Below are 15,248 nucleotides of genomic sequence, written 5' to 3'. Positions count from 1 at the left end.
GGCTGGTGGAGACCAGGGACTCCAGGCTACAGCATGGAAATGTAGGAGTAAGGGGAAAAGGGAGAGAAATCAAGACAAGCCTGACTCTGTCCTTATCTTCTGGTATATCAATGCAGAGCTTAACAGAGTCATAATGAACATGTTCTTGGGTACATGTGCTTTTCCAGTAGGCTTTGCAGCTCTTGTATATGACAGACAGCTCCATCACCTGGGATATAGTGCAGTCCCTGGGCCATTAACAGAGTCCTTGAAAGGGCTCATTCTTTTTATTCTATTTTTTTTCCCCAGTGTTGAAGTATTTTCCCTGTGAAAGTATTCGGTGACTGTGTGGGAGTGGGCTGGAGGAGAACATCTTGTTTTGCTTGTTTTGAGTTGGCTAACACAACGCTCCCAACAACCAGCTTGCAGGCTTGGGGTTTAAAATGATTATGACCAGCAGGTTCATGTCAACGGACACTAATGTTTGTTCCTGGATTTCCCACTCCTAAGGGCACTGTAAGGCAGCCAGATCACTGTCCCTTCCCAGGGCAAGTCAGTGTTCGTGATGAAGTGGTACTCTTGCTCCCAGGGAAGTGTCCCCTTTGGTCTCTGCTCAGACTGGGGCTCCTGGTGGGGTTTCCCTTACAAAATCAGAAAAAAAAAGGGAGTTGGGCTTCCAAACTGGAAAACTCCAGAGCTTTGGGTTTTTATCACTGATGGTGCAGCACTGAAAGTCACTTGGCTTCTGAACCTGGGGACTGATGCACAAGACTCACAATAAAAATACAGGGTTTGGTAAGAATTGTCAACTGAAATTACAATAATTATTCAAAGGTATAGGACATACAACTGAAGAACAAATATTATAAGAAAATTAATTACAAGTGTTAATATCCCAAATTAACACAAAACTATTGAAAATAAGGAAGAATATGGTAAAAAGTACTTGCTGCAAGTACTTGTAATGAAATAATGACAAGATGAAACTGCAGCTATTTTTATTAGAAAATGTTGCTAAATGTTCCTATGAGGGCAGTGTCTAGCAGCTGCAGCAGGGCATGCACATCGCACCTCAGGGTATATAAATTCCCACTGCAGTCAATATCTGTGAAGATAGGGCCTGAAGGGCTTTGCCAGGGAAAGCCTGTTGTGCAGTCCTGCAGAGGACCTGCTGACCAGGGCTGTCACATGCAAGTGAAACAGAGCTCATGCCTCCTGATGCATTGACTGGTACTGCCCCTCGATATGAGCAGAGCTGAGCTGCAGTGTGTCAGACCAGGCTGGCACGTAATGGTTGAGCAAAGGCATAACACTGGAGGACATTAAAAGGCAAATCAGGAAAAAAAAAAAAAAAAAAAAAAGTTCCTTCATAGCGTTACAATAAAAATAGGTATATAAAAGAAGTTCAGAAGAAATTGCTGCTTCATTCTAAACCAAGCCTGGAAATTAGCTAGAAAGTATCAGACAGCTTTTGGATCAGCAATAAAATAAATGCTGATATAGTTCTTACAGCAGGTCTCTGATCTATTGTTCCAAATAGAAGATCTAAACCCATCTACAGTTTATCTTTTCCCTTGCTTTTGGTTTTGTTTGGTTTTTTATTGCCTTTCTCTTTGCTTCGAACAATTAAATGATGTTATAGATAATGTCTGCTTGGTACAGGTACCCCACAACTGGAGTGGTGTTATTCTGCAAAAATAAGCTGTTGCATTATATGCTGCAGAGTGCTTGTCAGCTCATGCCAAAGTGGGTCAGGGTCATACCTGGGTCACAGGAATTGCCCTTAAACCCTCTTAACCATCAGGGGAGGGAGGGTAGGAGGTAAGAGTGCAAATGTGCAAGAAAACAAACATCACTTTCCCTAGCAAGCAATTTGTCACATATCTAATAGCTTACTATCTGTGTGCTGTTTTCTTATGCTGAAGTTCCATCTTTTGTGGGATGGGAATTAATCTCTACCAATTTACTAAGCAATATTTTTAGATTTTGAGCCCCTCTTTCTATGTGCCAAAGCAGAGAGAAAATAGAAGCTTCAGGGTGAGATTTTTACACAAATTCTCATCCCTTTATCTCTCTGTTCTTGGTAGCAAAGCATTAACTGATCCCTGATCTGTACATGGCTGCTTCCTGTGCATGCCAGTGCCTATATGTCTGCGCCACCCAGCAAGTGCAGAATGAGGAAAGAAAGGAGAATACCCAACTGCACAGCAAGGTGAAGAGCTATCTGGAAGGAAGATTAATGTTTGCCAAGACGACTGTTTCAGCTAATAGAGATTCCATAATGCCTTTTAATGTTCACACAGGAAGAGTCACCCTTTAATTTCAAGGGCCCATCTAAGATGCTTGGCAGTAAAGCGTGCGGAACTCTCTCCAGGTAGGAGTGCGCCCTTGCCAGGATTCAGACGGAGATTTCAGGGAACCAAGGTCTGCTGAGACTCCCAGACCTTCACTCATGAAGCCTGGCACAGTGGGTATATATTAGCCCCTGTTAACCCTGGTCTTTCTCATAAAGCTGACTGCTCCAGAGCAAGGTGACATTTCCCCCCACACCAGCCCTAGGCATCTGCACACAGCCACATCGGCCAGGGAGAGGGGAGGTGGGGAGGGAATAAAGCCACCCTGAGGCTGCCGCCAATCATCTCATACCCTGAATTGTGAAGTTTAATTACCCGTGTCATTAGCTTAGCTTGCTTCAAAAGTTGTGTTTGACAGACACCGTAAAAGACTATCATACAAGCTCATTATGTCCTGGCTAGATGGAAAAAGAAGAGGTTAATTTGGTAGAAATTAATAAACAAAGCAGAAAACAAACCTCAATACAATCATGACCTAGAAGCAAGTGGGTAAAATCAAATGCAGTCCTGTTTTGGAAAAGGAGGCTTTGGAATGTTTAAACACAGATAGTGAACTTCCCTTACCCCCCACTCTTAAATAAGGGAAATAGCAAGAGTTTTACAAAACAAGGGAGCCATGAACATTTGTAAAACAGATAAACATGTCACAAACAAGAAACCTCTGTGGGTGTGTCCATCCTGGGCAGTGTGTTCTGTGATACTTTTAAATATGAAGTGAGGGGGCTCCTTTACTCCCCTGACTTGCACGATCCATCAGTTCCTGCAGAGCCCCAGGTCCCTGCAGGCTTCTACCACAGCCCAATACCCATGGCACCAGTTAGTGCTTCAAATGCACCTCCAAGAATGAAAAATGAAAAAATAAATTGGATTTGCCAGAGCTCCTCATGCCAGACAAAAGGAACAGGAAAGAAGGAGAGAAGGGAAAACCATCACTGACCTTCCTCCATTGCCAGGATGTTTGTTAGGGGACAAAGAGGCCAAGATGTCTTTTGTTATTTCCTTGGGAAGGAGGGAGTTAAGCAGGAGACAGATCTGGTGGTTGTGCCAGACACGTGGACAGGGGCTCCCTGCACTGCCGTGCCAATGGCCTGATATTTCCTTCCTGCAGAGACAGAGACAAACCATGGGAGACAGAGTCAAATTAAATTACCAGGTGATTTCTGTGGTTCGCGCAGATGGTCTAGGGGATGGGAGCTAAACAGTCCCATGGAGTCCCCGAGACCTCAAACTGGCTGAGAGCCCCTGGCAGCTCGGACCCAGCAGCCATGATGTGATGTTTGTGGCAAGAGCCTGAGCCCTGGGAGCCACGGGTGAGCGGGAAGGTTGGGGAGCACACAGAGAAGAGGGACAGACTCTCAGTAGGGCAAACCCACTTCATTCCACCCTTCTCAAAGCCATTTGTGTTGGCTCTCTTGTAATCCACAGGATCACTTACAAAATGCATCAGAGAATCCCCTTTGCTTTCTAAAGCTGCTTCATCCCACTCCATAAAGGCACATATCCATTTCCACTCCCTCTCCCCCTCCAACCTCACCTCATAAAGCATTTTGTAAATGCATCCCACAGTCCTGCCCAAAAAACCCAAACCAAACCAAACCACCTATATCTCCTCTGCTCCAAAGAGCAATTAAATCCCATTACCCTTGAGCTGGCTCACTCAGGCACAACAGTCACTGACAGCCTGTCATCGAGCTATCATCAGCATGGTGGCTCCGAGCTGCTGTTGCTGAGCCACCAGCACTGCTTGGGGAAGCCTCCATCATGGGTTTGCTTAATGTTCACTCCTCACTTGCACAGGTCGCCTGCAGGGATGGGCATGCTTGTTCTCTCGCTGCAGATGGGAGCAATATGCACACATGTACCTAATGTCCAGAGGGGTCCATGGGCTCACAATTACATGTCTGTCTCTGGAAACAAAAATCCCACCACAGCAAACTGAAACACAAAGGCGAGGCTACGAGCTGTTAGCAGCAGGCTGCACGTGTGGCAACACCATAGAATCACAGAATAGTTTAGGTTGGAAGGCACCTTCAAAAAGAACTCACAAAAACACCTCACTTGAGGAGTATTTAAGAGGAAGGCAAAAAAGCAACCTGGAGCATCAAGTCTGTCCCATCTTGTTTCAGGCAATCCCTGGCATGACATAGGCTCCCTTACAGGATCAGGCCAGCTCACCCATGGGCATCCTAGAGGGTCATACCTAGAAAAGACTTAATCCTTTCCCAGTTCAGCCTTCATAATAAGAAGTTGAAGTGTATCTCCTCTGTGCTGTTCATCGGTCCCTATACACAACTCAGCAAATAGCACAGTGAAGACAGACATCACTTCCCTAAAACTCGCAGCCCTTAAGATGTACCAAGTCATGTATCAAACAAGTGACACCTTAAAATCACAAGTGACTTCAGAAAGCGTTGGCTTCTATTTTTGGAAGGCAATTCCTTCCCTTGAAGTATCTTGCTTAAAAAAATAACAGTTTTTCCTCCATTCTGTTGATACCTGTGACAGAATGATCTCAAGGTCTCAATTACTTTGTATTTGGTGTGCTAATCCCCTTGGAGATAACGTTTTGCAGTCACTGTGAAACCAGACAATGAGATGATTTGAAATAGTAATCAGGCACTAGGTGAAACACCTAACCTCTGGCTATTTGGGATTACTGACTCTAAAGAACAAGTTGAAATATTTTTCTATTGCACTTATTCACAAATCCATACAAGCTTTTTTTTCCTTACTTCAGAAATACCTAAGCAACGTGCTTCCCTTCACAGGACCACAAATTACTGTCACAGCTGAGACCACAGGTCAATGTGGCTGATGCTGTAGATATCAAAACTCCAAGGAAGAGAATGGAGAGTCAATGCAGATACGGCCAACTTACCTGGCAGATCTGTGCCTGCTGGTGAGGGAACTTCCCTTCCTTGATTTCCTCCTTTGCAGGCAGTTCACATGGTGGCAGGGAGTTCACAGACAAATGCTCGGCACTGAAAAAGTGCCACATGCCCATATTTTCCATGCTGATGTTTTCCATGCTGATGTTTTCCCTGGAGGGAGGAACTGTGGCCTCAGCTACAGGGGAACGGTCAATTTTTCCCCAATCCCAAGCTGTACTGGTTTCATGTAGGCAGCGAGCACTTAGTGCCCATCAGTAGAAGAGCTGATGGCACTGTTGGAAGCAGATGGGAATCAAATCTAACAACAGGGAAAAAGCCATGGTCCTGCAAGACAAGGACTCTCACCCAGAGGCTTTCACAGCATGACAGTGAGAAAGAAAGGGAAAATCAAATGAAAAGCCTAAAACCTGGTCTGCATGGTAGAAGATGTTTCTCCTATCTCCTTACCATGAAATATGACCAGAAAGGAATAGAAGTAAGAAACTACCTGGTGTCTAGGAGAAGTCTTGATGAGAAAAGACATGTAAAGGGTCTCCATCTCAAGCTGAGGGGAAGTGAAGAGTGAGATCTGCCTCAAAGTTTTCATCTCTTTATGTCTAACCCCATCAGTCAAGACCTTCTGGGGACGTTGTTTTCCTGGGAAGATTCCACTTTTCAGAATAACAGCCTAACAGAAAGCCTACACTGCAATTCCTCACACCACTCCTCCAGGGCATTGCCCGTTCTCAGGTAGGATGTGTACCACAGCTGCACCCTCCATGCAGTTTTCTTCTTACCGAAGGGAGAACCACCACCAGGTATATAAGCACTACATTTCGAGACATAAATAAGAACCCAAAGCAACAGGACCAATTTCCCCATTAAATGCATATTGCCACCATGAGGCTGAAATGAAGGCCTGGGTCTGAATATATTGTTGACAGGAATCCATTTCCAGAGGCATCGATTATTTACGATTGCAATAAATCATTTACAAAGTGCTGTAAATTCCAAACAGGACTGAACAAACACAAGGCTTCATCATCACCCGTTTCTCTTACAGCCAGAGCTGGGCTGGGAAGAGATGCCTATCTTAAACAGGATTGATTGGAAGTATTGTACTCAGGGTGCTGTACTCTGAATAAGTGGTAAACTTTATTTAAAAAAAAAAAGGGTAAATCAAGGTTAAGCCTCATTCAGGTAGTTCCAGGGCTGCAGCGTTAACTGGTAGCAACGCTTGAAGCTGGGGATGCATGGAGGAGGTCTAGACGCACCTTTTCTGCCATGGAGATGCGTGTGAGCAGAAGAGGTTCTGGAACCTCTTGAGATGATCAGGATATGCTCCGCATCATCTTCTGCCTGACCTTGGAATGTCACTGTGCTGACCTGTGGCTGTGCTCAAACCACAGCCTCGACCAGTCAGAGTCTGTCCACCAATATAAAGACTCAGAAATTCTCATGACATCTTTTTATAAACAAGACTTGGAACAGACCCTGTGAGCAATGCCCTGTGAAGGTTTCACAAGGTGTGCATCAAGTAATCTGATAAACAGGAGCGAGTTCCTACTCAGTGTAATGTGAACCGCACAGTAAAATGCTGCAGTCAGCCGACATGAGGCTCGATCCTGATCATACCATTCAAATGCTCCCCAGCTGAAGTCTGATCCAACCAATAGGTAATCCACTGCCATGAGCAACCTTTGCAGTAGAAAAATCACTCTCCTGGACTTTGGGAGCTTCTACAGCTTGGCCATTACTCTGCAAATCCCTTCCTTACGAATAAATAAATAAAGCAATAGATGGATGGTGCTGACACAGGAGAGCAGAAAAGTCAGCGTGCCTGTTTAAATCAGTTGCTGTTTGGGATATATTTTCTATGTCAGACTGTTACTTTGAGCCCTGTGGTTCACTTTCCCTTTCTTTTCTGGACCAAAAACCTACTATGGTTCTCTCTGAGAGTCTGAGTGCTGCTGAGTCCTTTGTCTAAGCCAACTGCTATTAGTCATTTGGGGCTAATTCCTGCCAGGGTTTTATTCACTGCAAGACCCACAGAGGGACTTAATGCTTTGCACCAAGGCACAAAGGCCTTGTTGATCACTTAGCCAAACCCAGGGCTCTTTGTCACCATCAGCCCAGAGTGACTCAAGCAAGATGGAGGGCAACTTGACACTGCGGTGGATGCAGCCTCGTGTCAGCAAGATCAGAGCATGACCTCCAGGTTTGAAAGGCCATCTGGCCCAAGAAGGAGTCACGGGCTTGAATTCTTTTCACAGAGGCATCACTGGCAACATAACACATCAGAATCAGGCTGCTTGGAAGCAATGGAAGCTGTGATCCAATGTCAAAGGACTTGGCATTGACAGAGAGCCAGCAGTGATTTTCTCATCCAGACTTACCTTGAAAACATCCCCAGCGTGCTGGCAGTGATTTGGAGAGGCATGCCAATACATTCTGGACTGTTGGGTATGCCATACATCATGTTTCTGTGCAATTTTACGAATTGCAGTATCAGCCAAATCTCTCCAGAATATTAAAAATATAAAAGAATGTATAAATATTTCACAATAAAATTCAATGCTGACAGCTTGCAAACTTCCCGCTGTAGTCTAATGCAGCTAATACGGGACTTACTTCGCATAGTTTTGGGGGTACATTTATCTAGTTGTGTAGGTTCCAAATTGCCCATATGTTGTGGGCAGCAATGGTCCATGAGCAGCACGTAGCACAATACATTCCTGGACCACAACCTACCCATTAGGCTCAGTCTTTAAGATTATTACAGATAATGAACTGCTGGGAAAGAAACGTGAGGTAAAGCAATGGAAATGTGGGCTCTCATGATGAACAAAGGTTACTGAAGATGTCAAGAACTGATTCCCTTTCTTTCTCATTGCCTAATGGGAAACCTCTCACATGTTTTATATCCAGCCAGGTTGTCAGTCCACATTGTACACATGGTGCCCAGGCAAAACAGGGGGCCTTAAGCCACGTATCCAGTCTGAGTCAAGGAGCTCCACCATGTCCATGTGCTTCCAGCTAAAATGAGCAAGCTGTGCTCTCCTAGCACAGACAACGTGCATTATCTGCAAAAGGTCTGGAGTCTTCCCCACAAAAGGCAACAAATGATGTTATCCCCACCAGAAATGGACAGAAGGATAGTTAGCTTTCTGTCTGTCTGATTCACATGAAGGCATTTGAAAGACAGTTCGGGTTCTCCCCGCTTTTCTTTCTGTTTTGCTTGATCCAAGAGCATGCCTTTGCATTTTGCCAGCAGGTTTCCTTGCTCAGATATTTCTAAGCTGCAACACTTAGCTATTTGTGAAGGGGAAAAAAGCACAATTTGTCTGGCTTCCCTAAAATCAAAATAAATTCTGAACACATCAGTATTCCTGTGAGAGATACTTCACTTTCTGAATGTCCATAATTGCATGCACCTACTCTTGTACATATGCGTAATCTTACAGTTATTCTTAGAATACATCTATATCACCTTCTGCAAGCAGATACGCCACCATGCCTATCCAAAAACCACCCAAATGCCATTTACCTGTGCAAGAATAACATTACGCCTGTGTTATTGTACCCATCACTGCCTGTGGGAATGCACCATCCTAGCTCAGATTTTTCTGGCCCTCCTCCTTCAATTTTTCTAGCCCAGTCTAAAAGTTACAGAATTAAATAGTTGCACTTGCTTTGATATTTGGCTAATTTTTGCTGTCTTCTGGGTGACCTGAGATCACTTGGGTTGCAGAAGCAGCAGTCCTGGGAGTATTTCACTGCCCATTTGAAGCAGCCAAAGCTGCAGCCTACTAATTCTGCCTAACAAACAATCTCAGACTCTCCACTTCAAATGTATTAAAAGGTGCAACACTTTTTTTAGAAAACACAATGAAAATATGGCCCCTGATTTGAGCCTTCTGGCAGATGCCTAAACATAAAGGCACCTGAAAAGCTTGGTGAAAGCCTTTTAAAATCTGTCTCTGATTTCTCAAACTCTTCAGTTTGTCATCTACCCACAAAAGGTCATCTTCTCAAAGACTTACTCTTCACTGGCTGCACCTGGCACAGGATGGGAGGTGAGAGAGGTAACATTAACCTCTTGCCTTGGAAAACTGCAGCTCATTGGCATCCATGGTCTTGCTTCCCTTTCCCTGAGATTTCCCCATGTTGCAGAGCTCAGGGAAGCCTGCAGAAAAGCAGTAACGAGGACATTCTTGCCCCTTTCCCTGCCAAGCTCAAGGACAAGTGGTCAGACACACACCGTCACTCCAATTACTCACAGAGAGACCTTGCAAAAGGGAGGCAGGCTTTACTCAGTACACACATTAGCTTCGGGGGTCAATACTTGTAGAAAGTAGCCACTACCCACTCCCTGCTCAATACTACTTCTCATTCCAGATGGCCTGGTATCAAAGGCACATTTAGTGAACCTGGCATTTTCGAATACCACAGAATTTAGCAGAATTTTGGCAATGCAACCAACCAATGTAACCCACAACATGTACATCTGCCCACACAACCTGCTACTGCCTGCCAGCTGGTGGCAAAGCAATTGGCTGTTCCTGGTGACAACCTCTAGTGTGTCCTCCAGTCCTCACCTGCCCTGGATCCCCAGGGTGTTTGCATTTGTCACAGTTTAAGTGGACCCAAATAATCTTAAAAGTGAACAATGCAAATGGCAAAAGTGAGCCCATGGTCCATTCAATCATTTGCAGACGATATTCCATTGGGGAAGATTTTGTGTACATTTCCTGTTTGCAATCCTATCTCAAAACAAACCATCTAATTTTCCACAAACCCTTTGAAATCACGTCCCTTCAAGCTTGTGAAAATGTCTGAAAGTACAGAAAAGTTCTTCTATACTACTCATTCTGTGGGAACTCCTACAGCAGAAAGAAGTAAACCAAAAAGCTCTTGCCCAGAGATTGGGAATTTTCCAATTCAGGCTTTTATGGCTCCCACCCATCTGCACTAGTACAATAGCAGGGCCATGTTTGGCTCCGTGGCAAACTCAAATGCAATTGGCAGAAATGGGGAAAGATGTATAATTGTGTTTCTCCAGGGAAAGTGGTCATTAGGAGGGTATTATCTGGATAGTGGTTATATAAACTGTGGCTGAATGGGCTCTATTTACAATACGAAAAATTGCCAGAAAGTGATCAGAACATATGCGATCTGATGAAAAGGCTGCACTTCAGCAACATGAAAAGCCAATAATCTGTGAGGAAGTAGCTGTTTGATAGCTAGGAATTTTAAGTAGCAATAGCGCTGGGGGAGGGATTTCAAATCAAATCAGATCATCAGTTTCAGAATCTCTCCACGGTCCCAAACCTTGTCTGAAATTTGGAGTAACAGGCTGCTGCAGCCCCCGGGCCAGGTTCAAGCCTGATTTGTACTTTCTGCAAATCCACAGTGTTTACAATAGCTAAATCCTGTCCTCATGCAATCAGTACTGAGGAGGTCCTACACATCAGAAAGAAGGAATCTGTGCTATTACAACACAGTTTGTACCATTAAGCCAATGCCAAACATGACATCTCTGTAATAACTTGTAACAGCCTCGAGACTCAGTCTCCCAAGATCTCTTCTACATTTCCAGCCACAAAGCGCTGGATCAGCCCCAGCCAAATCCCTCTTCACATCTTGCTGAAAAAGACTGTGTGAATGACTACAAGATATACACTGGAGGTTTTATCTTTGATACCTGCCTTCATTGCATGAATCCCAGCATGGATTCAAAAGCAGCATTTTTCCTCAAGACGACACTTCCTAGAAAAAGGTAAAATAATTTTCTAGCATTATCTTCGTGAATCTGTAAGCATAGACTGGGACATTAAAAAAATTGTCTACCGGATGAACTTAATTTAGCTTGACACGTTTGAGACCTTACAGTGAGAATTCTGTAGGGATCTTAGGTAGCTCAGTGGAGTCAGGCACAAACCTGGGTTTCTGCTACTAGATCCTTTGTGAACTATAAACCACCAAACCACCACAGACATGGGATTCAAAGTGTGGGCCAGCCAGCGATTTGTATAGCAGCTCTGAGAAATGTTCCCTCTGCTCTCCCAGTCCCACTAGTATTTGGGGGTTTCTGCTAAGCACTGGGCTGAAATTTTCAAGAGACTTTCCATTTAGCCCTGATCTCTCTCTTCCTTGGTAATGGCTAACTCAAAGCCCATCATTTTACATAAGATGTTAGGTTTATTTTTTCTTAATCGCATTATGTTACATTGCATTTTAGCTCACTCACGAAGTCTCACAAAGATGTTTCCAGGCTTCATCCCCTACCCTGCTTAAGTCCACAGCACCAGAATAGAGACAGGCCCATCCAAAGAGAAATTTGTATCTTCCCAAGACAGACATTTCAGATAAGCAAGATACAGAAGATTTTCTTATTCTCTACAAGATATGTAACCTGTAGATAGCAAAAATTAAGCAGGATGGATGTCACTGTGGAGCTCTAATCCCTGAGTTCATGAAAATTGGCATAAGAAAGCCCCTGTGATCTTAAGGCCCTCTATACAACTAGACAAAAAGCTGGATCTGCAATTCCTGGCAGAACAGGATTAGTATTAAAATTAGTACTGAAGCAGGATTTGAAAGGTATAAGTTTCAGTCCTTTATCTCTATAGACTTTCCCCTCTTCTGCCTTGTTAACTAAGCTCAGTGACCGTGGAACTTCTACTTTTCCACCAAGTGTATATATCTGCTGGGGGTTTAGTCTCAAGCTTTTCTTGCTCTTTGAATTTAAAGTCTGACAAACCCCTTTTCTCTAGATCACTAGCCATATGTCCCCTTTCCATATCATAACGGCCACCTGCAATTTTACACACAGCATATGGAGGGAGACAGAGGTGTATTTGTGAGAGTCTCATTCATTCGGCATGATGAGTCCTGGATCTCCCATTGCAGATGTTAACACATATGGCCACTATCCTCATCATGCTCATCAAAACAGTAAAACCAACTTGTTCCTAACTTCAAGCTTTAGAGGGCTTACATACTGATAGACCTAACCCTAATTTCCCTGCCTGTTTTTTTCCTTCTATGCAGATGGACGAATAAACACTGCACTCCCTGAACTGAGTGGAGAAGCACAAAGATTGTTCATATAGGAAATGAGCACTCATCTGGTTTGTGAGAAATTCAGACAGTTCTGTTGGATTTTTTTTTTTTTTAATGTATTGTTCTCTCTCTCTCAAAAAAAAAAAAAAAAAAAAGAAAAATCTTCCAGCTGCCCTACAGTTACATAAGGTGGTATTTACTCAATATTTAGATAGGTGACCTCTAAGGAAAACACAGGGTATCAATGATTCAATAAAGTGTTTCCTTTCCTCTCAGCTGATGCTGCACAATATCCAGTTCTGCAAATGGCTGGAGGCTGGTTTTGGTAAGGTGATAATAAGATGGCCCAGCTGTTCCACCTATCTGTGTTGTTTGAAGACCCAATGTTAGACCACTGGGCACAAAAGAAATAATTTTTATAAAGCTGTTAGAAATTGTCTTTAATGTATGAGCTTTCAAATTAGTCTCTCTCTTTACAAACACTCTTGCAGCACTCATACTAAGAGATTTTAGGGCTTTTCTGCTGCATTTGTAAAACCCAAGTCATTTTCAAGACTGCTTTTGGAAGTTTAATGAGAACAGCAATTTCTCTTTGAAATAAATGAGTACTCACATGCAATTTCTAAGATGTTGCCAAAACTGAACAAAAAAAGCCCTCACAACATAGAACATATTGACCAGCCATTTGAATGCTGCAGAAGTGTTCTGATAAAAGTCTGCTTAGCATAATTACACTCTACGCAAACTTCCCCACCAGCTCAGCCAGAAATTGGATGCTGTTCATCCTGTCTTGGTAAAGAGATGTCTGGTCTCATCGACCACAGCTTTAACTGGATGACTACCTTGTTGGTGCCACTTGTTTCATAGAAAAATAAACAGAACACCTACTCTGCCATTCATTAATGCATTGCATTGCTATGACAGCTGGTAGCCATTGCTTACATCCTTAAATATTAGTATATACATATCCTTGCTTCTTTTCCCAGATATAAAGTACGAGAGTCAGTGCAGGGAGAGAAGAAAAGAAACTACGAATCTATTTGACCCTTCCATATCTGAGGAAATAATCCTCTGGGATCTCCATAATTCCAAAGAAATAAATGGAAAGCCTCCCAAGAGGATTCAGCAGGCCTCAAGTCAGAAACACCATCCCCATCAAGCATATTCACAGATGTATTCTTACAGCACTCCAACAGAACAGAGCACACCTGGGTTTTCCTCTTTATCAGGGGACTGAGATAAAAGCCAGGGTTTGAATGGGATTAAAACTCCTAAAATGGCCAGTGGTACAATATATGACTCACAAAAGTATGCAACTATAAAACTTCCCCTGATCTGCATCTTTACGTACCTCATTTCCTGACAAATTTGGCCCTAGGTGACTACTGCTCTGAATGCCACCTGCTTTCCACAGCCCTTTTCCCTTTTTAGCTGTCAGAACGGCAGGACCATGATGGCTCAGGCAGCAGCACAGAGCTGCTCCTTTTCATGTGCTGTTCATGGCCTGTACCTGAGCACAACACGGATGCACCGGTGCAAATCAGCAGCCCACAACAGGCTTGTAGTGCTCCCGCTGAGGATGTGGCTTGCCTGCAGCACACTTCCTACTGGAGATTAGGCATAAAACATAAAGAAACCAGCATTGCCCTGGCAACTCAGGTTGGATTTGCAAGATTGCCAGCAAAGGGGAAGGGCAAGAAGGAGGCACAATTTAAAAAAATTTTTAAAAAGTCAGTAAAACCTTTCTCCTGGTAAGCAGAGCATATTTTTGGTTGTGTGACTGAAAGGCAATAAGCAGAGAGTCAAAGACAATAAGCGCAAAGGCATTGTCACAGAGCCTCTTTTCAGATTCAACTTAATTTCCCACTAGCTTGTCATTACTTTGATTATAGGACTGTTAATATTGTTGCAGCATAGCTTGAGAAGTAATGCTGCCAACACATGAGCACACTGCAGCCCCTAACCAAGCATTTCTAGGACATGCACCACTATTACTGGATGGAAGGACTCAAGAAAACTGGCTCCAACCTGCAAGATGCCAGTTTGCTACAGGCAATAGGAAAGGGAAATTGTACTGTAACACTATGCAAGGAAAACCATGGTATAGCTTAGTGATGCTAGAATGGGACTCAAAACCCCCAAGTTTAAGTGTCAACTTCACAACGGGCTTGTTGCATGAGGCAGGATGGGGAGGCTGTCCAGGTTTTTTTGTCCTTTTTCTGTATCCACCACAAACACTAAGGGAAACCAGGGGCAGAAGAAGGGTGCACTGTTGGCTCTCTGGTCTGCTATGAAATCTCAAGGGCCAAGGAGATCCATGAATAAAGCACAAGCATTTTCCTCACAATCACAGACATCCGCAAATCAGCACTATCAATCTGCTTTGAACAAGCCACAGATGACTCGACGAGGCCAGCGCTGTAACAATCTAGAGAACCTCCTGCCAAGCTAGCTACTCACTATGTGGCTATAAATCTTGACCTGACATATGCATGTGTTATGTTTTCCAGCTTTCTGGCTTTCCATCCTTTGTTTTGTAATCCCAGAATGACTGCAATTAAGGAATACTGTCTCATCAAAATGCCTAGCAGCACACTAGCTTGTAAACACTTGTAATATGTATGGCTAATAAAATAGTTTATTAGCCAACCTTGTACAGTATTTTTACAGCCTTTTCCACTCATCATTGAGAAAAATAAATCCTTCGCAGCTGTCCTGGAGCTGGCATTGCTGCCAACCTCCCTTGGTCTCACCTATAATGAGGTAACTAAAGACCTTATAGGAGCTGTAGGGTTTTTTATTGCCTGTCACAATCCCATCCTCTGCTCCTCCAACTGACTCAGAGAAGAACCGCTACAAATGTTGTTTCCAAAACAGATCACCAACAAAACCTGCTTTTGTTGTGTTAAATGATGGAAAAATTCAGAATCTCAGCTGCTTGACAGTCCTTGTTGCCTGTCCCAGGCCTTGTTGCCTGTCT

The sequence above is a fragment of the Patagioenas fasciata genome, chromosome 7 (genome assembly GCF_037038585.1).
Source record: "Patagioenas fasciata isolate bPatFas1 chromosome 7, bPatFas1.hap1, whole genome shotgun sequence".
Lineage (NCBI taxonomy): Eukaryota > Metazoa > Chordata > Aves > Columbiformes > Columbidae > Patagioenas > Patagioenas fasciata.
This window is presented reverse-complemented; position numbering follows the sequence as displayed.